Source organism: Macrotis lagotis, chromosome 7 (genome assembly GCF_037893015.1).
Source record: "Macrotis lagotis isolate mMagLag1 chromosome 7, bilby.v1.9.chrom.fasta, whole genome shotgun sequence".
In the NCBI taxonomy this organism is placed as follows: Eukaryota; Metazoa; Chordata; class Mammalia; order Peramelemorphia; family Peramelidae; genus Macrotis; species Macrotis lagotis.
Window position 1 is genome coordinate 121255584 of NC_133664.1, and position 7743 is coordinate 121263326.

Below are 7743 nucleotides of genomic sequence, written 5' to 3' on the forward strand. Positions count from 1 at the left end.
CGTGGTATATAGTAGGATGAGCACTGAATTTGAAGTTAGAAGATCTGAGTTAAAATTCAAGCTCTTCTACTTACTAATTATATGATCTTAGGCAAGTTGTTTAACCTCTCTGAATCTCAGTTTCTTCATCCATAAAATTAGGTAATTGTACTAAATTAGGAGTGTCAGACTCTCAGTTGAACAGTCTTGTGAACTAGACCCAGATTAAAATATAATTGGGAAATGTTTTATGAAGTAAATAAAAATACAATAGAACATAAATAATGTTAATTTGTGATTTTCAAAACCAATATGCAGCCTGCAGAGATCAATATTTATTTGAATTTGACACCACTGTCCAGAAGACCTGTTATAATCCCTTCCAGCTCTATATCTGTAAGCCTGGGAAACAAAACTAAGAATTGGATAAAAAAGAATGAAAAAGAGGTGTGTGAGAGAGAGAAAGATGGTTTGAAGGTTTCAAGCCTGGGAGATTAAAATAATGACACTGACTACAGATGGAACTGGGTAGTTGGGAAATGGAACCAGTTCAACTCAATTCAATAAGCACTAATTAAGAGGATCCTACTGAGCCAGTTGGGGATAAGGAGAAGATAATATATTTACTTTTGGATAAATATATTTGTAGAATGTTTAAGTCAAATTATTTCATTTCACCAGCCAGGAAAAACCCCAGAGAGATTGTTTTATTTTTGAGATTCATACCTAATTGGAAATATCCTATAGGAAATTGTAAACATGTGAGGAGAGAATACCAATAAGAAGGACTTGAGTTATAAATCTGAAGTATCAGCATACAGGTGAAATTTAAGGAAGGAAAGTAAATGAGTTTTCTGGTCAGTGAAAGTGGAGTCTAAGGAGGAGGCTGAAAATCAAACTTTGGGGTCCACCCACAACTGAAGGACAAAATAAGAAGTAGAGCCAGCTAAACTCTGCTAAAAATGTTGAAGAGGAGTTTGAAAAACACCAGGTAATTTCAGTTCAGCATATTTTCTGTTCAGTTACTGTCATTATTTTTCACTTGAAGTTGGCATACTTCTTTTTGTTGGGTCTTTTTCAGTCGTATCTGATTCTTTTTAGCCCATGTTGAAGTTTTCTTGGCAGAGAAACTGAAGCAGTTTGTCATTTCCTTCTCCAATTCATTTTACAGATGAGAAAACTGAGACCAAGAAGTTAAATGACTTGCCCAGGGTCACACATCTAGTAAGTGTTTGAGACCAGATTTGAATTCATGAAGATGAGCCTTCCTAATTCCAACAGTGCTCTATCCTCTTCACCATCCAGTTGCTCTACTGGCATACAGCGATTGCTTAATTAACGCTTCTTCATTAATAATTAATACTTCTTATTTTTCCAAAAATCAAAAAATTCCTACCACATAAGAGCTAACATTAATATTTTGATAATTTGGGGAAAGATTATTTATATTTTTCCTAACAAAAAATTTTGTAAATGATACACTCTTCAAGCTGGAAGAACCTAGGAAGCCAACTGATGTAACTTGTATCTGAACAGGAATCCTGTGGTTATCCAGTGGTTATCCAGCCTCCACTTGAAGTTGTCCAGTGAAGAGGAACTCAGTCCCTCCTGTGTAATTCATTCCATAGTTCTAATTATTTTATTTTATTTTATTTTTTAGATTTTTCAAGGCAATGGGGTTAAGTGGCTTGCCCAAGGCCACACGGCTAGGTAATTATTAGGTGTCTGAGGTCGCATTTGAACCCAGGTACTCCTGACTCCAAGGCCAGTGCTCTATCCACTGCACCACCTAGCTGCCCCTCATAGTTCTAATTATTAATATTTTTTTTTACGATATCAAACCTGATATCTGTTTCCCTGAAACTTCTGTCCATTGGTCCTAGCTCTGTCCTCTGAGGCTAAGCAAAATGCATCTTTCTTCCATATTATAGCTTATTATATTCTTAAAGACAAGGCTAAATTACTCAGTTCCTTTAAACAATCTTTGTGTGCTTTGGTTTTGAGTCATCTCACCATGCTCCACCTTGCTAATGTTCTTTATAAAATGGGATGTTCAGAAATTAAGTTTTTTCCAGATTTGATCTAACCAGGGCATATTACAGCAGGACTATTTCTCCCCTCATTTTGGATATTGTGCCTCTCAGTGAAGCCTAAAATTGAATGACCTTTTAAAATAACAGTAGTTGACCTTTTTAGAGAGAAGGCAGCTTAGTTTACAAAAAGATGGTACAGTGGATACAGCCCTGGGCCTTGGAGTCAGAAAGAAAACCCCAAATGGAGTCACAAAGAGTTGAATACAACTGAAAAATGACTAAAAAAATTAGTTTACAAAAGACTTAGATGAGAAATTGGAGGACAGTACAGTAGAATATGAAGAGTACTGGATTTGGAGTCAGAGAATTTGAGTTCAAATATCAACTCTGCCAGTTACCTGTGTGACCTTGGGCAAGGGATATTTGTTTTAAACTCTCTGGACCTCAGTTTCTTTGTAAAAATAAGGAATCAGACTAAATAATGTTGAAATTCCCTTTCAGATTTAAATCTGTGATCTCATTTGATCATCAAAAAAAACACTTCAGTACAATAAAATTGTCATGCCCTTTTGAAACTGAGCAGCTCAGGAAGGCTAAGTGACTATCCCCAAGTCACAGACTTCATAAATCATGGAACTGGGATTTGAAACCAGGGTTTCTGACTCCAGATACAGAACCTTTCATACTTTTGCCACTTAGGCAAAATCACACAGACAATGAAGTCCAGGCTAGGACTCAGATGTCTTGACTTCCAATCTTGTAGTCTTTCCAATATCTAAAGTATATATGTGCTATTACTTGTACAAGGAATTCTTTTAATTTGTACTGACTTTTTAGTTTGCTAAAACTTTAAGGTATTCCTCAATCTATATTACTTTATATTTTATCTTTATTAAGGTATCCCTCAACCTATGTTTGAATTTTTAAGCCTTAATTTCATATTATTTGATGAAGAGTCTCATTCTAGTCTGTTATCCACATGAAGGTAATAAGTTACAGAAGGTCATTGATACAATAATACATAATATTTATAAAGCATGCTTGCATATCTCACTCACATCATACATAGAGTACTAGAGCTGGAAGAGACAACCCTTCCAATTTACAAGTGAAGAAATATGCCCCTTCTCACATAGCTACTTTGGCTAGGTTGGCACTAAAATCCAGTTTTTCATATTCCTAGTCCAGGACTCTTTCCAATACAATATATAAAAATAAAGATAAAGATATAGGTGCTATTATTATTTGTACTCATCCATATTTTGTATAATATATAGAATCCACATTTATTCATTCTATTCATACATATCACATCCAGACACAAACAGACAGAAGAGCACTCTTATTTTGCATTTTTCACATAGTGAAGAGGGATAAGAACTGAACCCTGGACTTATAATCAGAAGACATGGCTCTAAGCTCCAGCTTTGTACTTACTGTGTAATCTTAGGCAAGTCATTTATACTTGCCCAACCAGGTGAAAAACTAAGATACAGATTTTCAAAGTGACCTGCATAGTGGGACCATGAAAGGGCTGAGATCATAACCCAGAGAAAATCAATCAGATCAAGAAAGAAAGATTAAATTGCTTACTGAGGGCATAGAAAAACTGATTTTCCCTTCAGGAGAAGCACCAGGGCAGATAATGATAATAATAGCTTCCATTTATATAGTGTTTTATGGTCACAAAGTACTTTCACATACTGAATCATAGAATTTCAAAGCTGGAAGGGACCCCAGAAGCATCTAGTCCAATTTATCCATGCTTGAAAAAGGATATCCTATACAGCCCATCCAAGAAGTGGTCATCCAGCCTTTACTTGAAGACCTCAAGTGGAGGGTAACCCACTCCCCACTGAGGCAACTCATTGCAATTTAGGAGAGCTCTGATGGTTAGCAAATATTTCTCTTTGTAACTCTCACTTACCATTCATAATTCTACTCTGTGGATCTCAGCAGAGAAGATTAATTCCTCTTCCATAATTATTATCATATCTTATTTGGTCATCACAACAACACTGTGAGGTAGTAGGAAAAGTATTGTCTGCATTTTATAGGGAAAGAAACCAAGACCCACAGAAGTTGAAGGATTTGCTCAAGGTTGTACAAGTAGTAATAATAACTTATGTTTGGTTTGAGATTTTCAAGGTACTTTTTTTTTCAAGGCACCCTGTACAAAGATTTGTAGCCCCATTTTATCTGAAAAAAACAAGTTTAGAAAGAATCACTCAAGATCATAAAACAAGTGTGAGGACCAAGGTAAGTGAGAACCTGGGCTAAGGCTCATTCAAATACTCTAGCTGCTTAACTCTGATGGAAGTGAGTTGGAGAAAGCTAATGGAGTCAACTATGAAGATCAGACTTCTGGGGCTCAAGAACAATGAGGTGGCCTATTTTTTCACTTTTTTAAATATTTATCTTTATCCTTCAGAAATTCATAAAACAAATGCCCATACTGATTTAGTAGATTGTGTTCCAGGAATAATCCAAGTTTAAACAATGGGCTTCTTTTCTGGCTACTTTTCCCAGAAGGTTCTAGAAGTCATCCTCCTTTTTCAGCACTAGGTTTCTTCCCCATAGACTTTTTTTGCCTTTGCAAACTACTTCTTCTTCTTCTTTTTTTTTTTTTAGGTTTTTGCAAGGCAAATGGGGTTAAGTGGCTTGCCCAAGGCCACACAGATAGGTAGAGACCAGATTTGAACCCAGGTACTCCTGACTCCAGGGCTGGTGATTTATTCACTACACCACCTAGCTGACCCGCAAACTTCTTAGAATCCAGGGAACATCAAAATTAAAAGGGACTTTATTCAATTCACTTAGTTCAACAAGCATGAATTAAACACCTACTGTGTACAGAACACTTTGCTAAGCCTAGAGTGAGGCTGAGGTGCATGTGTAGATAAAGGACTTATACAGATCATAGTCCTTGCCATCAACATATACCTTACCCACTAGTAATAGGATATGGCAAATGCACAAATAGTCATAATTCAAAATCATCAATGATGAGCATATATGGTAGATTCTTCTATGAAGTCCAAGCTTTTTGGGAAAGGTCAGTTCAATAATAAATTTCAGTTTAATTGAATAAAGATCATTACCAACTAAGAAAAATCAAGGAAAACATCACAGACAATATGTTATCACATGGCCCCTTAAAGGGGAAGCATTATTTTAGTGGCATGGAAGAAAAGCATTTCAGGTATAGGAAGCCTGAAGAGACACAGAACTGAATTGGTATTAAATATGGGCAAGTGTTGGCAAAAAGCCAGTTTCACTAAAGCATATAGTATAATATGGGAAGGGAAATAATATGACACAAAGCTATTATTATTTGTAGGGTAGCTTCAAATTATAGAAGGCCTTGATACTTAAGAGGTAGTCTAATTTCCTTAGTCTTACTCTCCTCTCCTTTCTTTCCTTCAACAGATTTCTTTATGGTGTTAACTTTTTGTTATTTTCAATCTTTGATTCCAGCATTCTTAGCCTGTCACAGAGTCCTGTTTCACCTAACCAGTCTTGGCTTAGGGGTTCACTATTACCAGAACTCTCAAGCTCTTCAATTGATTTTTCCTGACAACCTTATGATTTTTTTTCCTTTTTTTTTTGTATGTTTGGATTAAAATTTTTTTTTGCAATACACAAAAATATATTTTCTCTCTCTGAAGCCTTTCTTCCTCCTGAAAGAATACAAAAGAAAAACAAACTCCTTGTATCAAATATACATGGTCAAGAAACATAAATTCCTACGTTGACTATGTCCAAAAACGTATGTCTTTTAAGTCCATCTCTCTTTTAGGAGGAGAGCAGCATCTTCATTATCAATACTCTGGAACCATAGTTGGTTATTATTTTTTAAATCAGAATTCTAAAAATCCTTCAAAGTTGTTTATGTTTATTTATATATTATTTATGTATTATTATTTATTTAGTTGTTATTTTTCTATGAATTGTTTTCCTGGTTCTACTCACTCAGTTCATACAAGTCTCCCCCCGCCCCATGTGCCTCTGAAATCACCAGGTTGGGGAATTTTTTATTCATTTGATAGAGCACAACAGGCTCTCCAGATCTCTAGGCTTTTCAAGGGTATCTCATGGATACCCAGGACAGTTTCCTTAGATTCTGTCCTATGTCTTTGCCATTCAGCTCACGGAAATGTGTCACATGCCAACCAGTAGGAAGTCTCAAAGTCTTCAGTGTTCTTGTATTAAGCAAAATCTTTCTATTGTCTTCAATCAAGATGGTGGAGAGTCACTTATACTGGATCCAGTAATGATTTGTCATTTCTCTCTTATCAGCTCATGTAAATTGTAGGACACAGATGCTTTTGAAGTTATGATAAACTATGGTGGTTTTTTTTATTTTGGAAAGGTTTCATTTATTTTGAATTTTACAATTTTTCCCCCAATCTTGCTTCCCTCCCCTCACCCCCCCCCCCACAGAAGGCAGTTTGTTAGTCTTTACATCATTCCCATAGTATGCATTGATCTAAGTTGAATGTGATGAGAAAGAAATTATATCCTTAAGGAAGAAACATGCACTATGTGATATAGCAGAATTACATAATAAGATAACTTTTTTAAAATTAAAGGTAATAGTCTTTGATCTTTGTTCAAACTCCACAATTCTTTCTGTGGATACAGATGGTATTCTCCATTGCAGATATCCCAAAATTGTTCCTGATTGTTACCCTGTTGGTATGAGCAAGTCCATCAAGATTGATGATCATGGGGACAGAGCCAAGATGGAGACAGGAGAAGACCTTCTCTCAGTTGCCCTGGAGCAAAACTTATAAACTAAGGACTCTAACTACATTTTGGAGAGATAGAACCCACAGAGGGATCCAGTGAGGCAATTCTACAACCCAAGGTAACCTGGAAAAGAGTGGAAAGGCTCAGCTCCATGGCATCAGAGGCATGGCCAACCAGAGGGGTGGCCTGCCAGAGCGAAAGGAACTTCAGCCTCCCGGAGGCAGCCCCAGGGCACTGGGAGCCACAGTTCACAGCGGCGGGGGAAGTTTCCTGACTTACACACCCTGGGGAGCACCAGGCACAACTTGAGGGAACAGCCGGGGACCTCTACCAGAGCATGTGTAACCCAGCCCTCAGGGCACACAGTGAGCACTGCATTGAGCCTAGGGAGGGGAGTGAAGAGAGAGACTTCCAAGCTCTGTCCTCGGCTCCTGGAACAGGACTCTGGGGTTCTGACCACATTCAGATCCTGATCACAGTCTAGGCCCCCCCATAGAACAGCAGGGCCCCCCACCTCAGTCCCATGGAAGAGGGGGGCACTTATGGTCATTCACAGACCAAGCCTCACACACTGAGATCCTTGTGGGGGGTGTCCCAAAAGCTCAGGAAGCACCCCAAAACCAGGCTCAGACTGGGAAAATGAGTAAGCAGAGAAAAAAGAGGAACACCATTGAGAAATACTTTGCCTGTGATCACAAGAAGGATAAAAACACTCAATCGGAAGATGAGGAGGTACAAGCTCCTGCATCTAAAGACTCCAAGGAAAACAGAAATCGGGCTCAGGCCATGACAGCACTCAGAAAAGACTTTGAAAATCAAGTGAGGGAGATAGAAGAAAAATTGGGAAAAGAAATGAGAGAGATGCAGGAAAAACTTGAAAATGAAGTCAGCAGCTTAGTCAAGGAGATCCAAAAAAATGCTGAAGAAAATAACATGTTAAAAACCAGCATAGGTCAAATGGATAAAACAGTTCAAAAAG